Raw genomic sequence first — 22,140 nt, forward strand, 5'->3', positions numbered from 1 at the left:
CCAGTCAATCATCTTTAGATGCTCTCACAGGAATAGGATCACTCCTTGTCTTCTCACAGGAAAACAATTACTCTACATAGCAGCTTTCAATGTTGCAGCTATGATCATCTAGCGGTTTCATCTGGTCTACTTGTGATTCATTCTCTAGTTCAAAACTACTTTCCCATGAGGGAATTTTCATATCTTTATTTCTAAATAACAGAATTACTCATTTATTACCAGTGAATATTGTGTACGTAGAAACATTTGCAGAATTTTATAAAACGATTTATGCAACTATTATTTATTTGGAAAAACGTGCCCATAGAAAGATCAGGAAATAAACATTTTATACAACTTAAGCATTATGTCATGTCAGCTTGTCAGGAAAAGTTGCTTCAACTTTTCAAGTCTAGTATGAGTAAATATGGCTGCCTACTACAATTTTTGCATTTAAACACATTTTTATTTTTCATCAAAGACCACATGTTAATTCTGCACATTATTATAAACTGTACTATTTTCTAAATATTATAAAATGCTCCAGCAATATTGTTGAAGTTGATCAGTGACTGATACCTATAACCAAATTACTTCAGTGCATAATAATTAAGTAGGAACCTGGATTTGCAAATACCTCACATTGAAGAGCAAACTGACACAGAAGAGAGGGATACACAGAAGAGGAGGTGAAAGAGAACAATCGTGGAGAGAGGTAGTAAGACATATGCAAATTTGTGGACAGTAAGGTTAAGGGCGTGAAGAAGTAAGAGTAATACACAAAGGGCCAGATGTAGGTCGCCAAATACCGAGCATCCATGTGGTATGGTGAAGATTAATGGGATATGGTGGATATGAAGTTTGATTCATGTTAACCCTTAACTATTATTTTAAACAGTATGTACGAGCAATAGTTTGAATGCAAAAACAAGATATAGGCCATGGATGTAAGACCAGATGGATATGGGGGCACCCTACTTGTATGTGTGGCTATTTTAATGCATGCATTGAACTGAAGGATAGGTATGTGTTAGGAAAAGTCTACATGTCAAAGGATGGTGATTTTTTAATGGCGTGGTCGCATCAGTGACTTCTTGGTGTGATACCTAATCCCAATATTGAGCCTCAAGTACAAATACAGGAGGAAGAGGAAAACTCAAAGGATTTTGTGTCTGAGTTTGCACATCTATCTAGAGAAGATCTAGGATGTATGAAGTGTTATGTACATCAAATAAGGGTAAAGAGCGGAGCTGTGCCAATTGTAGCTAAGGTGAGGTGCATTCCTGTAGCCGTACTGGAAAAGGTTGAGCTGAAACTTAAAAGGTTGATTGATATGAAAATTATTACACCAATGGAAGCAACAGAATGGTTGACAACAATTGTGGTAGAGGAGAAAGTTAATGGAGACATTAGACTTCGTGTGGACCTGAGAGCACTAAACAGAGAGGTCATAGTTGAGAAATTCCTGTTACCAAATATTGATGAGATTGTTTCTTAAAAAAAAGTAAAAATTATTATTTAGCCCTGATAAAACAGCTAACAGCGATACAATTCATCAGGCAAATGTAGCTAAGATCTTAATACATCAGAAAAACAGTAAAAAAGATATAAGACGGGTATAAAAACATGGTGGTCCAAAAGATTAATACAGTACATTATATTGAAATAAATATAGTAAATAAATTATATAATACCATTTTCATGATTCGCCCCCTATGCATTTGCCTATAAAATCCTACAGGCAAGATAAACCTGGCTAATAACAAAATCACAATTATTTAGTTCATATTTATACCTTAGTTAAAAGAAAGAAGGGAAGTATACATTATGCCAAAGTTGTGATAGTGGCCACAAAAGAAACAAAAATGCTTACAATATATACAGAGTTTACTAAATATATACCCCTTAGCAATCAATACAAAACAAGTTGCCGGAAAACATCAACATCAGCCACCCACTACTATTCATTGAGAGTCCAGGTTAACATAGATCCCCAGATCTTTGTACCTCATTTCCTAGAGCACCTCCCCTTACAGTTATATAGAGCTCTATCAAGGTTATAGGTATGAAATAACCTGGCAAACCAGGCGGTGCAGGTAGGCGGTATCTGAATCTTTCCACTGTGTGGCAATCGGCAAGCGGGCGACTGCTACCAAAATAAAACCAAAATATGTATAATTCTGTTCTAGTTGGGCTTTTTCATAATACTCTAAAAGCATCATGGGTGGGAAATAATCACTCCCTGTTCCAATACTCCTTGGAGAAAGACTTCAATTCCTCTTTTTAGAGGGTCCAGTTTTTCACAGTCAACATATGAACCACATCTTTTGGCCTTGCCCACATCTTGGGCAATGCTCATTTTTCCTTTTCCCCCATCCAAATAGTTTGGCCAGGGTATAATACAGATGTTAGAACTGGGGTCTCTAGTTGTCTGAGGTCCAAATTGGGACCCTTGCTTCTAGTCAGGTAAAGGAGGGACACACTCTTAGATAACCCCTGCTCACCCCCTGGTAGCTTGGCATGAGCAGCAGGCTTATCTCCAAGGAATTGTGTAAAGTATTTGCAACCACACTCCCAGTAACACACTGATAACACCACAAATGGACACCACATTGATTTTTATGAAAATAGTGATATCTTTATCAAATGAAATACGATGAGACCAAACGATAGAAATCCAGCGTATGTATTTTCGTTATCTTTCACGTTGCCAGTTATTAGGCCAGCAATCACTTATAGGTTTTTGCGGTATTAATGAGCAGTTCACAATTATTAGTATTAGGTCAGCTCATGCACTGCTTTGTATTTTGATGTTGGTATACAGTTACTTCTTCATCAGACAGCGATAGCACAAACCTTCAGAAAACCACAGAGAGACTGTCCACATCAGCCATAGCAACAGAGACACCCTCGACTTCTGCGGTGCCTTTTTTAGAGTCAGGCCAAGGAGATCGGGAAGACCCAGGAGGGGCAAAAGAAAAAGACAAAGAACACCCACAGACCTGTACAGTAACGGCGAAGAAGAACAAGGGAAAGAATGGCCCTCAGACAACTAAGTAATTAACATACCAGACTACCAGTTCCGCGAAATCGAACTAAAGACCCTACAAAAGGGTACGTCATTTGTACCAACCACTGAAACAAACAGCTTGGAACTGAATATCAGTTTTTTTAAACTGATGAGGAAGTTAAGATTGCGGCACTTCTTTTCAAATGTTATCACCAACCCCATGGAACAATTAGAGGACCCATTAAAAGGACTGAAGGTGAGGAGCACTTATATGGCACCTGTGAGCCATAAGCGCTTGGATATAATCGAAATGTTAGTCAAACAAGATATCTCTAAAATAAACTTCCAGTAACAACCCAAACACAATAATCTGAAAGTTAAAGAAATGGGGATTCTGGAGTCCATTGCACAGAAAACTCAAATCACATGCCAAAAAGCAGACAAAGGGGGAGCCCTAGTGATCATGAACACTAGTTATTAGAATACACAGGGGGAATTGTACCTACAAGATTCAGAAACCTATATGAGACTTGACAGGAATCCTACTGAACAGTTTAAAGAAGTTCTAGCAAAAATAGTAAATAAAGCTCACAAGGAAGGCACGATCAATGAGAAAACAAGAAGATACCTCTTGCAAACCAATCCAAAGAGCCCCACAATGGTACCCAAAGTACATAAGCATCCTACAAATCCACCATGCAGACCGATAGTGTCAACTCGTGGAAGTCTAGATGAACCTATAGGTAAAGACCTAGATCAATATTTACAACCAAGTGTCATGTGAATGAGCACCTACATAAAGGACACCACCGACTTCTTAGGAAAATTACAACAAATTCAACTCGTAGACCATGAAGATATACTTTTATGTACAGTAGATGTAAAATCGCTATACACGTCTATCCCACATCATCTGGGGATAGAGGCAGAGGAATACGCCTGGTTGAACACGAGATATGGAGAAAGCATAAAGGTTTTCCTTATGGAGCTACTAGAATTTACATTATTCCACAGCTATTTTAAGTGGCAAGACGTGTGATACCAACAAAAGACTGGCACATCCATGGGCAATTGTGCAGCCCCTCATATGCAAATATCTTCATGAACCGCTTTGAAGAGGAAAACATCTTGGCTAATGAAGTTTGGAAAACACATTTAGTATTGTTTTTACTGTTCATCGACGACATATTCATAGTATGGAGAGGCACCGCTACAACTCTACAGGAACAACTGAATATACTAAACCAGATTGATCAGCGCATACAATTTACATTTGTAATTCAGGACCAATCGATCACATTCTTGGAAGTAAAATTCACAAAGACCCATCAAGGATTTGACACTGACCTGTACAGGAAAACAACTGATAGGAACAATGTCTTTCTCTTCGATAGCTTCCATCTTCAACCTTTAAAACAACGATATTTGCAACTATTAAGAGTCAAAAGGATTGTCAATAACTCAGAGAGACTGGAGACACAAACCATTAATATGATTCAAAGATTTAAGGCACATGGATACCCAGACCACATACTGACCAAGGCCAAAGCACGAAGTTCATTAAAAATGAGAGAAGAATTTTTAACACTCAGTCAGAAACCAATCAAGGAATGCATGACCATAGTTTCAAAATACTCCATGTCGAGCACCACATATAGGAAAATCATACAAAAAGCACTGGCCTAGCCTGAGACTTGAAACAGACTTCAATCGGATCTTTGAAGAGGAAGCGATCTTTGCATATAGCAGAAGTAAAAATGTGGGAGAAATATTAAAGAGCACAAGCTACAGTCTAAAACCCACCATATATAAAGGAAACACCCCATGCTGGAACTGCAACAATTGTAACAACTTAATGAGGGGAGAACACATCACTCACCCGATGAAAGGATACAAGATCAAATAGAAAAAGAATGCCACATGTTAAAGTGTCCATGCTGGAAACCATATATTGGACAGACTGAAAGAAAAGTTAAAATACGGATAAACGAGCACAAAAGCAACTTGAGTCAAACAAACTAAATCTACTGTAGCACAACACTTTATCGAAGCTGGTCATAAAATCAGTCAGTTAAAATTCTGCATGTTAGAAGTCGTAAAAAAGCAGGAAGGAAGAGACAACCATAATTGTCTCTTATAACGTGAGAACCACTGGATAAACCACTTAAACTCCTTGAAGCCCAATGGGATAAATGAAAGTTTAGAGTTTCAGTGTTTTTTATAAAAGATTAACTGTCGGGTTCTATTCATGTAAACAAACTGTACCTTCATTGTGAATGTTGACATCTACAACATTCACGCATTGTACATATGTATTTGTGATCACCGTTCACCGTATAAATTCCCACCATAACTCACATGTTTAGTGGTGTGAGACACTTTGTCCTGATGTATTTAAGGTTCATTTTATTATTGTCTTTTCACTTTTTTTCACTCCTATTACATAACATTATTACACACATTCATAGCGGGAACCCAGCGAGCGTATAGTCCGTTTTCACTGACCACCAACAGTTAGCGGCAGCAATTTAAACCGCACATCCGGTTTAATGATGCACCCATCGAAACCTGTCATGGAGATAGACGCAGTACACACGCCGAAAGAAACATAGCGGTAAGCTTAAAGCTAAATAGCGCAGGGTTAAGATACAAGTAACGGCGAGCATTTAATATTGTTAAACATCAACGTGGTTTACAATAGATCTCCTAACTCTTGCTGCATAAACGAACAGGAGTATAAGCTTAAGCTGATCACGGACCACACAGAGCCCTGTTTAAACTTCACGGATGTGAATAGGAAAAACCCTCACTGTTTCACTGTTTTTTTTCTTAGATGAGCGTAACTCGCAACGTACTGGTTGACACTCGAGCATTTTTTACAGAACATCACGAGTCACAATTTTCACTAAGCGTCTTAGACCATAACAGCACGGCACGGTTAACTATATCTTTTTTCTCACCCATAAACACCAATGAAAATGTGGTCTCCAAATGTATCACATAGATTCACACTTAGTCATTTATTTGTTTACGGACAATCCCCTTGATGAAGGCCATCGGCCGAAATGCATTGGGAGTGAAAACCATAATGGAATGTTAAACCAAGCATCATGTATGATACATTCTGGAAATTGAAGTTTTGTTTGAAAAAAAATTGCTTGTGATGAAAACAACATTAAACACCACTTGAATCAAAGGATTAATGAAGTGGAGTTTATTCATTCAAACAGTTGAAACCTCTCACAAGGACTAAAACCAGTGCCCCGGGGATACACCCCATATCTTTGGGGGATGCGAGACAGTTCACAATGATCGAATTCAGTCCTAATGCAATGCTATGCAGCTCGTAATGTAGTTTGTAATGTAGTAATAACACAATCCTTAATGCACGTACTAATGCAGTTCGTAATGCAGGAATAATGTAGGTTGTAATGCAAGAATAATGCGATTCGTAATGCAAAAATCATGCAGCTCGTAATGCAAGGATAATGTGATTCGTAATGCAAGAATCAGGCAGTTCGTAATGCAAGAAATAATGTTATTCGTAATGCAAGAATCAGGCAGTTCGTAATGCAAGGAAAAAAGCTGTACGCCAATCTGTGTGGTCAACTCGGGCCCCCACTAGGCCCTTAGACAGAAACAACGGCCATAAACTAAAAAGGGACGGCCTGGTACTGCTGGGCAGGTACGGGCTGCTCGGGGACTCAGCGCACCTTACGCGGTGCAGCAGGAGAGAGCTCGGAGCACTCCAACCTGAGTCCAAGCCTTACCTGGAGGGGTGTGCTGCTTTGCTCTCTCTATGTCTCCGCTTGTCGGACTTCCTGCTGGGAGGCGCCTGTGACTTTGTAGCTACGGTCTTAGGCGACGGTGTAACCAAACAGGTTCCAGTACTGTCTTCGCCTTCGTTGACGATCTTGGGTAGATTCCTCTCGGTGAACAACAATAGCAATCCCTTTCACCTTGCAGCTTTCTTAGCTTCAAGAAATCCTTCAGCACATTGTGGCCCTGGCCAGTGGCACTGATCCTTACTCACAGCCTCAGTTACGATGACCGCTTGGGCGACAAACAGCAATACAGCAGCGTGGATGATGTTTCACTCTGCGGGGACAATGCGATCACGGGGCACCTCGCAAACAGTACCACAGACCACATGGCAGTCTCAGGCATGCAAGAGCACCACACACCAAACGTCGCTGGGACACGGTTGAAACTTTTATGTTCCTGAGTTTTTCACAACAGGGGACCAGCTCTCCTCAGGCCCTTGGAGACACGCTACTTCAGGACACAGCACACAGCAAAGTCCTCACAGGGAGGGGGACACAGCACACAGCAAAGTCCCTTGTCCTCTCCTTAATCAATCCAGCAAACTGCAGGTCATCCCCAGAACACACAGTAAGTGCAATCCTTCCCTTCAATCTCTTCAGCTGTTCTTCTTTGGCAGGGGTTCCTCTTGATCACAAAGTATGTTCAATCCTTTTTCAATCTGGATTTCATTCTTGAGTTCAGGGGTTTCAACTCTCACACTTATACCCCTAAATGCCTTTGAAGTCTTTGTGTTCAGGGGGCTCTGACCAGACCTTGGTGTCTTCCTGCCAGTGCACACCCTCTTCCTTTGATAGTGCAGGTCTGGTCCCCAGACGCTCAGCAGGAGGTGGAGCCATCCTTTTGTGGCAGCAACACAGCCCTCTTCACATCAAGGAGGGCTACTCCTCCCCCTCACATCAAATGCAGGCCATCCTGTTGCTGTCTCACCTACCCCTCTGTGAGGTGAGGACACTCTCCAGACCCTGTAACACCCACACCCAGATGGTCAATACATAAACAGGCAGAGGCACACAGGATGGGTTAAAATAAGAAACCAGCCACTTCTAAATGCGTGATTTCTAAGCACACAGTTCAAAAACCATCTTCCCCAGAAGGTGTGTTATTAAATTCTGAGGTCCGGCACACTAAACTCCATCCCTACATCTTATGCCTATGGGAATATATGCTGGAAACATGTGACACATCATTCCCCATTCTGTCCTATGGGCAAGATGGTCTTGTAACAGTGAAAAGCGAATTTGCCATTATTTCACTGTCAGGACATGGTACACACCCAAGTACATGTCCTACCTTTCACATACACTGCACCCTGCTCACGAGGGTACCTTAGGCCTACTATAGGGGTGTCTGATGTGTATAAAAAGGGAAGGTAAGGCCTGGCAAGCGGGTACACTTGTCAGGACAACAAGGCAGTTAACAAACTGCGTGCAGGCACTGCAGTGGCAGGCCTGGGATCTCTTTTTAGGGCTACTTGTGTGGGTAGCACAATTAGTGCAACAGGCCCACTGGTAGCATTTGCATTACCAGCCCTGGCACACATAGTGCACTTTACTAGGGACTTTACTAGTAAGACAAACATACCAATTATGGGCAACCAATTACCATAACACTTTATACAGGGAACACTTGCACTTTGACACTGATCAGCAGTGGCAAAGTGCCCAAAGCATCTAAGTCGTCAAAATTATGTCAGAAAAAGGTCTAGGAGGAAGGCAAAAAGTTTAAGGAACTTTAGCCCAAAAGGGGCGAGTCCAACAAACAGATTGTAGAACGTTTTATAATTTTGAGCCTTCAAATTGGCTGAGAGAAAAAACTTTTGTGCATCTGGAAGTATCGGTGATAGAAGCTATATCAAACAGCGTAATGGCTCGTATGATGTGGTCTGTGGTCCCCCTCCCCGGTATAAAGCCATGTTGCCATGGTCTTACCAGCCAGTATTATGGCTAGAGCAATAGACATGCATACATCTATATAATTTTCCCCTAACTCCCTGGCCCAATTAGATTTTACTCTTACTAGAATGTCAGGAGTAGCTTCTAAAATAATTTTATATAGGAACTTTATCCAACACTCTCTATCACTAACAGCTTCTAAAAGGGGAATTTTTAATGTATACTTCAGGCTTAAGCTGTTTAATAATTTCTTTCAATTGAATAAACTCAGAGAAATAACCAGCATCTTTGCCAAAGCATTCCTGTAGTTCGGTGAAAGAAGCCAATTAACGTACGAAAAGGATGTCCCCTATTTTGCATATACCAGCTTTCTCCAATTGTCTACCCATCACTTCATAAATGGGGGCCGGGATAACTGATGATCACCAACAGGGTGTATATCTCTGGTACCTTGGTAGCTTCAGCAGCTTGCCTAATTTATGCTATACGTTCCAAACTGCTTGAAGGGACTTAAAACGTGTTTTCTTGTAGAAATTGGCTTCCACCTTTTGTAGTAGCACCCCCGTGCTGATCTTCCAATAACCAATTTATATATGGACGGGGGTGCTTCAGCTGTCCGTATTTCCGTATGACCCTTGTCTGGTATAAACAGGATTCCCAACTGCTGAAGCATTGTGGCCCAGGAGTAGTAAAATAAATTTAGCACCGCCCAACCCCCTCTTCCTGAGGAAGAGATAAGAATGTTATTGACCGTCGAATCTTCCTATACTGCCATATGAAATATGATAACAATGCATCAAGTTTTTAAATAAAAATAGTTTCACCCTCAAGAGGGAAGGAGCGAAATAGGTAGAGTATCTTTGAGAACATAACCATTTTAAGGACGTTACACCTCTCAATTATTGAGAGATGCAGCTTATCTATTCATTTAAAATCTTTACTGATTTTAGTTATCAGAGGATCCATATTCATTGGCCAGATTAAATCCACATTTGAGGTTACCCTAATCCCAAGGTATGTCGCCACTTCATCCTACCAGGATCCTAAAAAATTATGTTCTCTGTACAGACAATCTATGTCTTCTCTTTATTTAAGAGATAACCAGCCTGCCTTCCAAATACCTTGGCCAAAGTTTTGACCTGTGCAATTGCACTCTGTGGATCAGAGGTCATGATGACTATATCATAAGCATATGCCATGACTTTAGTGTCAAAGCTTCTGAATGAAACTAGTTTGATTATCTTTTTTTGCGATGTTTGCTCTAATAAATGGATCAATATAGAGAGCAAAGAGAATCTTGTCCCCCTAGCGACCTCAATCCTTTCGGATTCCCTGCCCATCATTTGTTTTCTGGCATGCAGATGAGAGTACATTGCTTTAATGGTAGTAATTAATTGTGGTCCCAAACCATTCTGCCGTAAGATATCCCAGAGGTAATCCACAGCAACTTGATCAAATGCTTTTTGTGCCTCTGGGAGTATCGGTGATAGAAGCTATATCAAACAGCGTAATGGCTCGTATGATGGTCCCCCTCCCCAGTATAAAGCCATGTTGAAATGGTCTTACCAGCCAGTATATGATTTTACCTAATCAACCCGCAAAGTTCTTAGAATATAGTTTTGCTTCTGAGTTGATAAGGGATAGAGGGCAATACGACAGTGGGTCTTCTGGATGTTTCCTTTCTTTAAACAAACAATTGTATCAGTGCTTAGACAAGACTGCAGGAGGTGTCCCTTATGTTGAATCACCTAAAACTGATCTAATATCAGTGGTGCTAACTCTAAATAAAGCACCCTTTAGATTTCCATGGGGATTCTATTCGGGCCTGCAGTCTTCCCTGATGCCATCATCAGAATTGGCTCTGTGACTTCCCCATGTGTAATATCAGCCTCCTGTTCTTGCAATATAGTAGAAGAGGCCCCTCTATGCCCAACCAATGTTCTACCTTCCTATATCTGAGGCTGTATCCTGTGTTTCTGCCCAGTACAGTTCCATATAGAACTCTGGGAATACCCTTAGGACCTCCTTTGAGTCCCTGACCTATGTCCCATCATTCTTTCTAATCTAATATGTCAACAAGAAACCATTATTCCGTGGGATAGGAGAGAATCTATCTTGAATCCAGGATATACATTGGTAGCTTGCTCTACCCAGATTTCTACAGTTACAGGGGTGGCTATCCATGTGATAAATAATTTGGCATCTGCATCGCAGGTTTTGGAAGATAAGTTGGGGTGGTGGGCAGTGGTAGCACTACCTATAGGGCTGATGGTATATACCATCTATGGTTCTAATCAAGATCATCCCAGGCTCCAGTGATCCGCTTGATGATGGGAAGCCAGTGCAGGTCCTTCAGGTGGGCGGTGATGTGGCTTTGGCGGGGATGTTGAGGATGAGGCATGTAGAGGCGTTTTGCATGCGTTGGAGTCCTTCTGGAGTTTGGCCGTGGTTCCCGTGTAGAGGGAGTTGCCGTAGTCCAGCCTGTTGGTGACGAGGGCCTGGGTGACCTCCGTTCTGGTTTCCGTGGGGATCCATCTTTAGATCTTGCGAAGCATATGGAGGGTGTTGAAGCAGGAGGAGGAGATGGCGTTGACTTGTTGGGTCATTGAGAGCGTTCAGTCCAGGATGAACCCAAGGTTGCGTGCGTGGTCTGTGGATGTCACCGCAGTTCCCAGCGAGGCTGGCCACCAGGAGTCGTCCCAGGTGGAAGGGTGGAGCTGAGGATGAGGACCTCCGTCTTGTCCAAGTTCAGTTTGAAGTGACTGCTCTTCATCCATTCGGCGACGGCCTTCATGCCTGCGTGGAAGTTGGTTTTGGCGGTGGCAGGGTCTTTGGTGAGGGAGAGGATCAGCTGGGTGTCGTCGGCATATGAGACTATGTTGAGGTCGTGTGATCGGACGATGTTTGTGAGCATTGTCATGTAGACGTTGAAGAGTGTCGGGCTGATGGATGATCCTTGGGGTACGTCACAGGTGATCTTGGTGGCTTTGGATCGGAATGGAGGGAGGAGGACTCTCTGTGTTCTGCAGTGAGGAAGGAGGTGATCCAGTCCAGGGCCTTGTTGCAGATTACTGCGTTGTAGAGTCATGTGCACAGAATGTGGTGGCAGATGATGTCGAAGGCGGCCAAGATGTCCAGGAGGATAAGGGCTGCGGTTTCGCTGTTGTCCAGCAGGGCCCTGATGTCGTCGGTGGTGGTAGGAGGGCGGTTTCGGTGCTGTGGTTGCTGTGGATTCTGGAATGGGACGAGTCCAGGGTGTTGTTCTCTTCAAGGAATTCGGTCAGTTCTTTGTTGACAATCTTCTTGATGACTTTTGCCGGGAACGGGAGCAGGGAGATGGGCCTGAAGTTCTTGAGGTCCTTTGGGTCTGCCTTGGTTTTCTGGAGTAGGGCGTTGATCTCTGAGTGTTTCCAGCTTTCCTGGAATGTGGCGGTCTCAAATGAGCTGTTGAAGATCTTATGGAGTTGGGGTGCAATTATGGAGCTCGCTTTGTTGAAGATGTGGTGTGGCAGGGGCCTGATGGTGAACTGGAGTGGATGGTGTTCATGGTCTTGATGGTGTCTTCGACATTGGCGTGGTTCCAGAAGATCAGTGTGTCTGTGGGCAGTGAGTCTGGGGTGTGGGTGGCTGTCGGATAGTTCTGGGTGTTGAAGTTGTCGTGGATGTCTGCGATCTTGCGGTGGAAGAAGGTAGTTAGAGAGTCGCAGAGGTCCTGTGATGGCAGGATGTTGTTGGTGCTGGAGCTGAGGTTGGCGAGTTCCTTCACGATGTTTAAGAGCTCTTTGCTATTGTGTGCAATGTTGTAGATGCGTTCCTTGAAGGAGTTCCTTTTGACTGTTCAAATGAGTTGGTGGTGCCTGCAGCTGGCATACTTGAGGGCTGCATGGTTGTCCGCTGTTTGCTTGTGGCGCCTTTTCTTCTCTAGTCTGCAGCAGGTCTGCTTGGATGTCTGGAGGTCGGCGGTGAACTAGATGGCTCTTCTGTCAATCCGTCTCTTTGTGGGTTTCCTGATTGGGGTGAGAGTGTTGGTGCAGTCCTTGATCCATCGCTTGAGGTTGCGGCTGGCTGTGTCGGTGTGGTCGGTCGGTGGGTCTCGGGTGAGGGTGGTGGTAAGCTGGTCTTCAGTGACCTTATTCCAACTGCGGTAGGGGATTCTTTGCTGGTGGTTGTGTGTGATGGTTTTCTTGAAGGAGAAGTGGATGCAGTGCTGGTCGGTCCAGTGGAGTTTGGTGGTGTGGCTGATGGAGACGTGGCTGCTGGTGGAGAAAATGGGGTCACTCGTGTGTCCAGTGGAGTAGGTGGGTGCTGTGATGAGCTGTTTGAGGCCGAGGTTGGCGAGGTTGTCCAGTAGTGTGGTGGAGTTGGTGTCATTGGTGTTTTTGAGGCGGAAGTTCAGGTCTCCGAGGAGGATGTAGTCCGTGGAGGCCAGGGTGTGTATGCTGAAGGCGTCTGTGAAGGAGTCGATGAACTGTGGCCGGGGTCCAGAGGTCTGTACATGAGGGTTCCCCTGAGGGTGGTGTTGGGATCGATGTGGATCTGGAAGTGCAGGTATTCGGTGGTGCTGAGGGTGTCTTCGGTGTTGTTCGAGATTCTGATGGTATTTCTGTGGACGATGGCGATTTCTCCTCCCGGTCTGTTGGTGCGGTCCCTGCGGGTGATCTTGTATCATCCAGGATGGCTATAGCAATGTCGGGTGCCGATGAGGAGTTCATCCAGGTCTCCATCAGGAAAGCGACATCCGGGAGGATGAGTCGAGTAGATCCCAGAGTTCAATGGGATGCCTGTGGATGGAGTGGGTGATGAGCAGTATGCATCTGAGGTGGTTGTGGTCTGCTTTGGTCTGCTTTGGTGGGGTGGGCAGGACGTGCAGTTTCGGCAGGTGAAGGATCCACGGGTAAGCTTGGCAGTGGCCTGGAAGCAGGTGAAGGATTGACTGGCGATGAGTGCATGGGGGTGTTGGCGTTGATCCAGCGGGCCTAAATAAATTCTTTCTCAAAAACACAACCCTACACCATGATACTCACCATTAATCATAAACTCTTCACAAGGACCATAAATGACTGAGACAAGAATTGACCAACTGAATCATGTGACCTATTTAATCAAAACTATTCATAAAACTATTTACATTTATATTCAACTGCAGTTTATCATCTTCATGTTTGTAAACAAAAACATTTAATTAAGTCAATGGATTACTAATGGTAACTAGACTCTAAATAAACAAGACCAGCTTGTCATTTTAAAATCTATTTTATTAACTTTATTTTCAAATAAAGAGCATTTTTAATAAAGAATATCTTTTTATTGGCAATTAATAAGCATCATTTTATTAAGTAAAGGCACATTAGACTGTCAGTTCAAAACGAATCAGCATGAAAAGTATTTAAGCAGATAGAATCTCATTCCCTAAACCCTATTGCCCTGTCTAAACTTATTAGAACCTAAAGGTAAAGCATTAGTTCATTTTCCCCTTACGTGAGTCAAAAGTCCGTCAGCATCTCACGCCCTTCTGGATTCAGGAACGAGCCAGCAAAGCTCCTCCCAAGGGGCCAAGTTGTATACCTTTTCTCTATCTAAAACTAGCTAAAAGAATACTTTTTTAAAGACATACAGCGATTTGTTTGGCTGACAGCCGTCAGTCCACATGAAGTCATTGCCTCTTCACTTCGAAATCGTGCCTTTCTATAATGTCTTTGTCTATTGTCTACAAGTGACATTAGCTTCCGAGGTCCTTTGCAACAATTTATTGAATAACAGTTCGTTGCTTACTCAGCTTGGCTTTTCTGCCGTATCCTGTCCTTGGAAAATTATTTCATATTTTGTTCACTGATGATTATGAACGTGACAAACTCTTTTGTCATTCTTTTGCTGTGCTCGGCTCATCATGACAGGATTCCAAAACACCCATTTTAAGCTAGGCCTCAGGCCTCTTTTCGAAGCACTAGTATGCAAAGAAACACAAAACATTAATTAATTTGAGTAATGAAAGTCATTCTGTTACCCACCCTCTTTACTAATGTTAACCCATTAGTTTATGTTACCTAGCTTTTAGCACGAATAGGCAGCAAACCTTTTCCACATAAAAGACACGACATAGACGAAGGCATATTTAAAAATAAGCACACGCTATTATATAAACAGCCGCAATTAATATTGACAAAATGAAAAGACAAAGTTAATTTGTTATTTTTAAACGTACTTGCAAATGCAACAAGAGCACATAATGTTAATTCCCATATGTTTGTGTAAATGCATATTAAACTTGGTTGAATTAATACAAATCATGCATAAACTCATTAATATTATTAATTCATTATGGAAGTATAACTTAGCGAGTCAAAAAACTTTTTATTTCACAATCTCACTTCATCAGCATCGAAGCGGCGTCTGGTGTTGTGGTGCTCGCGGTGGCCAGATGGCCTGGTGCTGGGAGTGGTCCAGGCACGGATGGGCGCAGACGGGCTTGTTTTAGGCCATGATGTAGGTTAGGGGGAGGAGCTGGGAGATGGGAGTGGGCAGTAGTGGAGTGGTCAGTGGCAAAGGGAAAATGGAGGGGAGATGAGGGGGGACACCAGCCCACAGCAAGGGCTGAAAGGAAACAGAAAACTGAGCGAAAAGCAGCCAAAGAACACTACAAATACACTGGAAAGAACACCAATATTAAAACACAATCACAATCACCATGTGCTTGATGGAAGGCTGGACCGGGGCAGTCTTGAAACCTGCAGAGGAGAGGGGCTGGCTTGCCGGCGAAGCAGAGCACCTCAGAGCTGCCGGGGAGTGTGCGTGCCTTAGATCAAGATTATGATGCTAGGGCATATTAAACCCAGGTCTAAGTGGACGATTTGTAGAACTCGATTGGTTGATGATCTATTTGTGATAAAATTGTTTCTACATTAGCTGGAGCAAGATACTTTACAACACTGGAACTTTCCTCAGCGTATCTTCAGGGGGAAAGAGTGGTGGCATCTCAAGAATGTACATTGTTCATCACACCAATGGATGCATTTAAATCTAGACACTTGCCTTTTGGACTGGTTTTCACAGCTTCTGTTTTTCAGAGGGTGATGGCAACAGTTGTAAAAGGAATAAAAGGTGTGAATTGTTTCCAGGACGATCTGCAAGTGTACGGAAGTACTGTTCCTAAACATAGTACTAGGGTAAGGCAGGTATTACAGAGAGTTCTTCAGGCTTGATTAACTTTAAAGTAAGAAAACTGTAGGTTCCTGATGAACAAAGTAAATTAATTAGGACATTTGATTTCAGGGGATGGTGTGGTACCTAAAAAAGAGCACCTAAAAAAGAGACAAGATTGTTGGGTTGGCCAGTCCTATTTCAAGCGAAGAGGATGTATATTTTCTTAGAATAGTTGAGCACTATGGGAAGTTTATACAGAATGTGGCTGAAAATCCTTCTATTTAAGAGGTTGTGTTGTGAAGAATAAGGAATTTGTTTCGACACCTGAATGTCAGCATGAATTTGTCAGTTTGAAAAATGAATTGGAGACTGCACCCAATTTGCAAGCTTATACTGCAGGAGAGGAAACATTTATAGTCACGGATGCAATTTCCAAGAGTCTGGGTATATTTTGAAACAGAAGAAGGATGTACAGATCATAAGCCACTAAGGGCTAGATGTAGGTAACTTCTATTTACCGACTCATAAATACTGAATTTTACTCATTCGGTATTTATGAATCGGTAAATATGAAGCAGGGAGATGTAGGTATATTTTACTCTGGAATTATCGAATCGGTAACTTTCGGTATTTACCGATTCGGTAAATACCGAATCGGTATTGCCCATTGATTCCTATGGGCCTTGAAGCCTATAGGAATCAATGGGCAATACCGATTCAGTATTTACCGAATCGGTAAATACCGAATCCTGCAAGGGTGCAGGGGGTGTCACTTTGACACCCTCCAGCACCCAAAATACAGGCATGTGTGACATGTGGCACACAAACATGCCCTAAGGGCATGTCTGTGTGTCACATGGCACAGATGTGGATGCACAGATGTGCATGCACACCTGAATTTGGTATTTTACCACCCAATTGGATTGGGTGGTAAAATACCGATTCTTAAGGGCCTGTGACACTCTTAGGAGTGTCACCTACATGTGGATTTACCGAATCGGTAAAATTACCGATTCGGTATTTTACAGAATCGGTAATTTTACCGAATCGGTAAATTTACCGATTCTGTAAAATGATGGCCCCTACATGCCAAATCCTAAATACCGGTCGGTAACGGCCGAAATCGTCCGTTACCGACCGGTATTTTCTCTCCTACATCTGGCCCTAAGCCACTAAGGACTTTTTCTGAAAAAAGGTTTACATTTAATATTATCACATATATGATAGTGGGTGACTGCTTTGCAATATTTTGAATTTATTGGAGAACACTTACCTGGTATCAACAATTAATTGGCTGGTTGCTTGTCAAGGCTGATGTCCACACAGTAACAAGGTGAAATAATTAAGGAGCGGTTAATGTTTGTGAAATTACTTTAGGTGTATTGACTGAGGAGAAGTGGAGAAAGGAGTCAGAAAAAAATAGTGATTTGATGGAGATAATGCAGGCCATTCACTTGGGGAACTGCAGTTTTTTTTCAAAACCATGGTTCTCCATAGAGGATGAGTTGATAGTGGATAGAGGATTGCTGCTGAGGGGAACAAGATTGATTCCCCAATTGAGCCTAAGGAAAATCATTATTTCAGAACCACACCAAGGTCATTTAAAGATTGTAAAAACTAGTGAGTAATTAAGGGAAATTTTGGTGGCCAGAGTTGGATTTATGGGTTGAGTGAGTAATAAGAGACTGTGTGGACTGTAAATATAGAGACGAGGAGCTTGTTTCAAGTCAGATGCCATAGGTGTGTCGTAAATTACCAACCAGTCCTTGGCAGGAAGTGACCATTGATATAGTGGCTCAGTTGAAGAGGGAACAGGGTACACCATACATTATTGTGTAAATGGATCTCTACTCAAGGTGGGTGGAGTTCATGGGGGTGTGAGAAGTAACCTCCAGTGTGGCAGTTGGATTTCTAAGAGAGCTAATCAAATGAGAGAGTTATCCTGTTTCCCTTCTCTCTGATAATGTTCCCCGGTTTGTTTTGAAGGACATGGAAGTTTGTTTGTAAACTTGTGGAAATACACATATAAATGCTCAATTTACCACCCCTAGATGAATGGGGCTTTGGAAAGGTTCAACAAAGTCATCAAAGAAAATATTCAATTGCCTAAGGTGATTAGTCTTAAAGGGGAAGAGAAGTTGCAGGAGTGTATAACTGCACATAGAATGACACCACACTTCAACTGGGAGGTCAGCCTTTGAATTGTTTACATGTAGGGCTCCCAACTCTCTTCTGTGTCCAGGGTGGATGGATTGGAACAGAGGGGTAAAGAATAATGAAGTATGTGAGTGGAGAGCGCAGGAATTGAGACTACAGAATGAAAGAAAAGTGTACTTTGATGATAGGAATGATGTTAAAAAACATACGGTACAAGGAGGAGACTGGGTAAGAATAAAAGAGGATGTAGGGTGCATACGTTGTTCAAAATATACTAGACCAGTTCACGTGATTAAATAATTTATGTGATTAAACAAAAGTCGGGTGGTGAAATTTGAAAGAAGAATAAATGTGGAGGAAGAGATACAGAAGTAAGAAGAGAAACAGAAGGTAGACTATGATTAGCAACAAAAAGGTATTTTAAAGCAAGGGGATCAGATCTTGTAAGGAGAGAAGATACTAGACAACAGAAAAAGGTTTTCATGAACGCAAAAGTCCAAGTTACCTAAAAGAGTATGTTAGGCAAAATGATTTTGTCATAACCATTTAGGTAGTCTGATAACTATGTTGTTTTGGGTAAAGTTGAACTTGGAATAAGATTTAATGTGGTAATCTGTATTTTCATAAGGGTCCATCATAGACTGTAATGTTATAACAGTTTCCTGTTGTATGGTTTTAGTTATTATTTGCCGTTTTTTATCTTTTATTTTGTAACATGTTTAACATGTTTTCATTATCGTTCTATGAATGAGGGGAAACGTTTGATATCTTGCTACTTTAGATGGTACGTGGAATGTGGGGTTGGAATTTAGATAATGGAATGTGATACTCATTTCAGGAGCTGGGCAACAGTTACTCTAGCAGTTGACCCTGGCTCTCACAGGTTGAGGTGCCTTAATAAATATATCTTGCCATTACTTAGGTTAAAGGAAGCGTTGTGTGGTTATTGCTTCATTACAAGTATGTTAACAAAGAGAACATTAACTTGTTTTATGGAAGCACGAACAGCAGCTTATGGAGTGTCCTACAAGCATGGCCCAGTACCATTAAAGCCTAATGAACTTTGAAAACCTGTTTAAATGGGTTTTTGTGCTTCACCTGCAACCAGTGTGCAGATGTCAAGAAAAGGTCAGAGGGAGCCAAGTCAGAAAGGGGCAGTACCTGCAAGTGGGAAACGGGTTGAAGACACTGCCAAAAATGCGCCCAGAAGGCAAAAACTGCACCAAAAGAGCATCAGCTCAGGAAACATCCATAACAATGCAGTCATTACAACGCAACAGTTACAATACAACTGTTACAACGCAACTGCCTTTATTTCGCATGCCATTATAATGCATACCATTACAATGCACACCATTACAACGCATGCTATTACAACGCATTATAAGGTAAGTAATAGAGAATTTTTAGTTTTAGGGTGAGCATGGGTTTTGGGGTAGATGGGAATAGTAATCTTTAACCCCTACACTATCCAACACTTTCCCTACTGTTGCACTCACTGGAGTGGGAATAGTAATTTTAATCCCTATACAATTCAGCACTTAACATACTGTTGCCCTAAAAGTTGTAATGGAATTTGTTGTAATGGTATGCATTGTCTGGAATGTGTTGAAATTGTAGTTTTCAAAAAATGCGTTGTAATGGCATGCGGTGTAAAATCATGCGATGTAATGATAGCTGCCATGTAAAAACCACGTTGAAAAAGCATGCGTTGTATTTTTTTGTGTTGTAACGTCATATATTCCACCAGCTCACCGATAAAATGGCCAGCATAAGTATATGGCCTGTCAGACTTTGGTCAATGTGTGCCTGCACAAAGGCAATCCGGCTTGGAATTATCACCTCATGCAGAGATTTTAGGGCACAATTTCTTTATTTCTACCCCAACTTTGACTAGCTTGCTTTTAAATGGCAAACAACCAGTAGCAGCTCACACAGGTAATGCTGTGTGGTGGCGAGGTGTGGCTGGAGCACGGCTGGGTGCTCCAGCCACACCTCGCCACCACACAGCATTACCTGTGTGAGCTGCTACTGGTTGTTTGCCATTTAAAAGCAAGCTAGTCAAAGTTGGGGTAGAAATAAATGGTGGAATGTGACATACGAAGGGAAAGTGGAGAGTAAATAAATAAATAAATAAAATCACTTAATTTACACTCGCTGCATCACCGACTCGCCTTTCCCGTTGTATGTTACACTCCACTGACCCCCAACCAGCCCCACCCCGCCGCCCCACAGCGTTACCTGTGCGAGCAGCCACTGCGAATGACCCTCATATACTGTCAATCGACAACTCTGTATTTGCTTTGTCTGCCAGAGATTCTTATTTATATGCAGTAATAATTGCTCAACTGATTTAATGTTTTTAATGCACTATTTTACAATGTGAATTCTCTTTCATTCCCAAAAGGACTGTTCTAGAAAAATGGGTGTTTGTGAGGAATTATGTCAAAAATGCTTCAATGTCATCATTCACTTTCTGTCTTTCACATATATTTAGTTGAAGAAAAATTCACAACCTCAGTCTAGGATGTTTCGCTTCATGGCTGCCCCTTCAAAGCCAATGCTGATGAAAGGAGAGGCATCCCACCAAAGGCAGATGCATCAAGGCTCTCACATACAGGACTTTTATCATGTGTTTCAGCATGTATCGGCCGATTCCAGCATCCCACGGATAAATTGGCACTTCTATGAAGAGTTGCAGCCGACGTCTAGAATTCAAGTGGCCGTGTGTTGAATGAATGTACAGCCAATCAGAGAGACAGCATACGGCAGTGGTTCCCAAACTTTTTTGACCCGTGGCTCCCTTGACCTAATTGGCAGTTGGCCGTGGCTCCCCTCTGCCTTGCACCCTTCTCCCCTCTGCCTTGCACCCTTCTCCCCTCTGCCTTGCTCCCTTCTCCCCCTCCCCGTTGCACCCTTCTCCCCTCTGCCGTGCACCCTTTTCCCCTCTGCCGTGCACCCTTCTCCCCTCCGCCCTTGTACCCTTCTCTACCTTGCACCCTTCTCCTCTGTGCCTTGCACCCTTCTCCCCTCTGCCTTGCACCCTTCTCCCCTCTGCCTTGCACCATTCTCCCCTCTGCCTTGCACCCTTCTCCCCTCTGCCTTGCCCCATTCTCCCCACTGCCTTGCACCCTTCTCCCCCTACCCGTTGTAATGCAACTGGTGCTAATGTAAAGCGCTCTGATGCCTTCGGGTGGAGTTTGCGCTATATGAAGCTGCAAAAAAATACTTGGTAAGGGGCCTTGTGCTGCTTTTGGGGAGCATTGAATCATATGACGTAGGAAAATTACAAAGAGCACGGCGCAAGAGGCTTTTCTCATCACCATAAATTCATAAACAGCCTCTTAAGACGTATAACCAGTAGGCGCTTTATACAGCGCTATATATGAAGCTGTGTGTGGTCTGCAGTGCGCATCGAGCCTACCTGAAACAGTGGAGACTGGGAGGGATTTATGAGGCCAGGACTGAGGCCCTCGTCCAGGACCATATATGTAAGACGACGAGGCCGCACAAGGGCGTCACAGGACGACGTCTTCGAGGGAGCAGAGCAGGAACACGAAACTGAAAGACAACACACCACACTCCAACATGCAGCAGTCACGATTAATGACCCCTCAACGAGCATAAGGCGCCCACCCAACGCTCTCCACCAGACCCCAGACCCCGCACCCACCCACCGAATGCTCTCCACCAGGCCTCTGACCCCATACCCACCCAAGGCTCTCACCAGGCCCCTAACCCTGCACCCATCCACCCACCCTACGCTCTCCAACAGGACCCTGCACCCACCCACCCAACGCTCTCCACCAGGCCTCTCACCCTGCACCCACCCACCCAACGCTCTCCACCAGGCCTCTCAGCCTGCACCCACCCACCCAACGCTCTCCACCATGCCCCTGACCCTGCACCCAACCACCCAACGCTCTCCACCAGCCCCCTGACCATGCACCCACCCAATGCTCTCCACCAGGCCCCTAACCCTGAACCCACCCACACAACGCTCTCCACCAGGACCCTGAACCTGCACCCACCCACCCAACACTCTCCACCAGGCCTCTCACCCTGCACCCACCCACCCAATGCTCTCCACCAGGACCCTGAACCTGCAAAAACACTCTTCACCAGGCCTCCCACCCT

The sequence above is a fragment of the Lissotriton vulgaris genome, chromosome 1_1 (assembly GCF_964263255.1).
Source record: "Lissotriton vulgaris chromosome 1_1, aLisVul1.2, whole genome shotgun sequence".
In the NCBI taxonomy this organism is placed as follows: Eukaryota; Metazoa; Chordata; class Amphibia; order Caudata; family Salamandridae; genus Lissotriton; species Lissotriton vulgaris.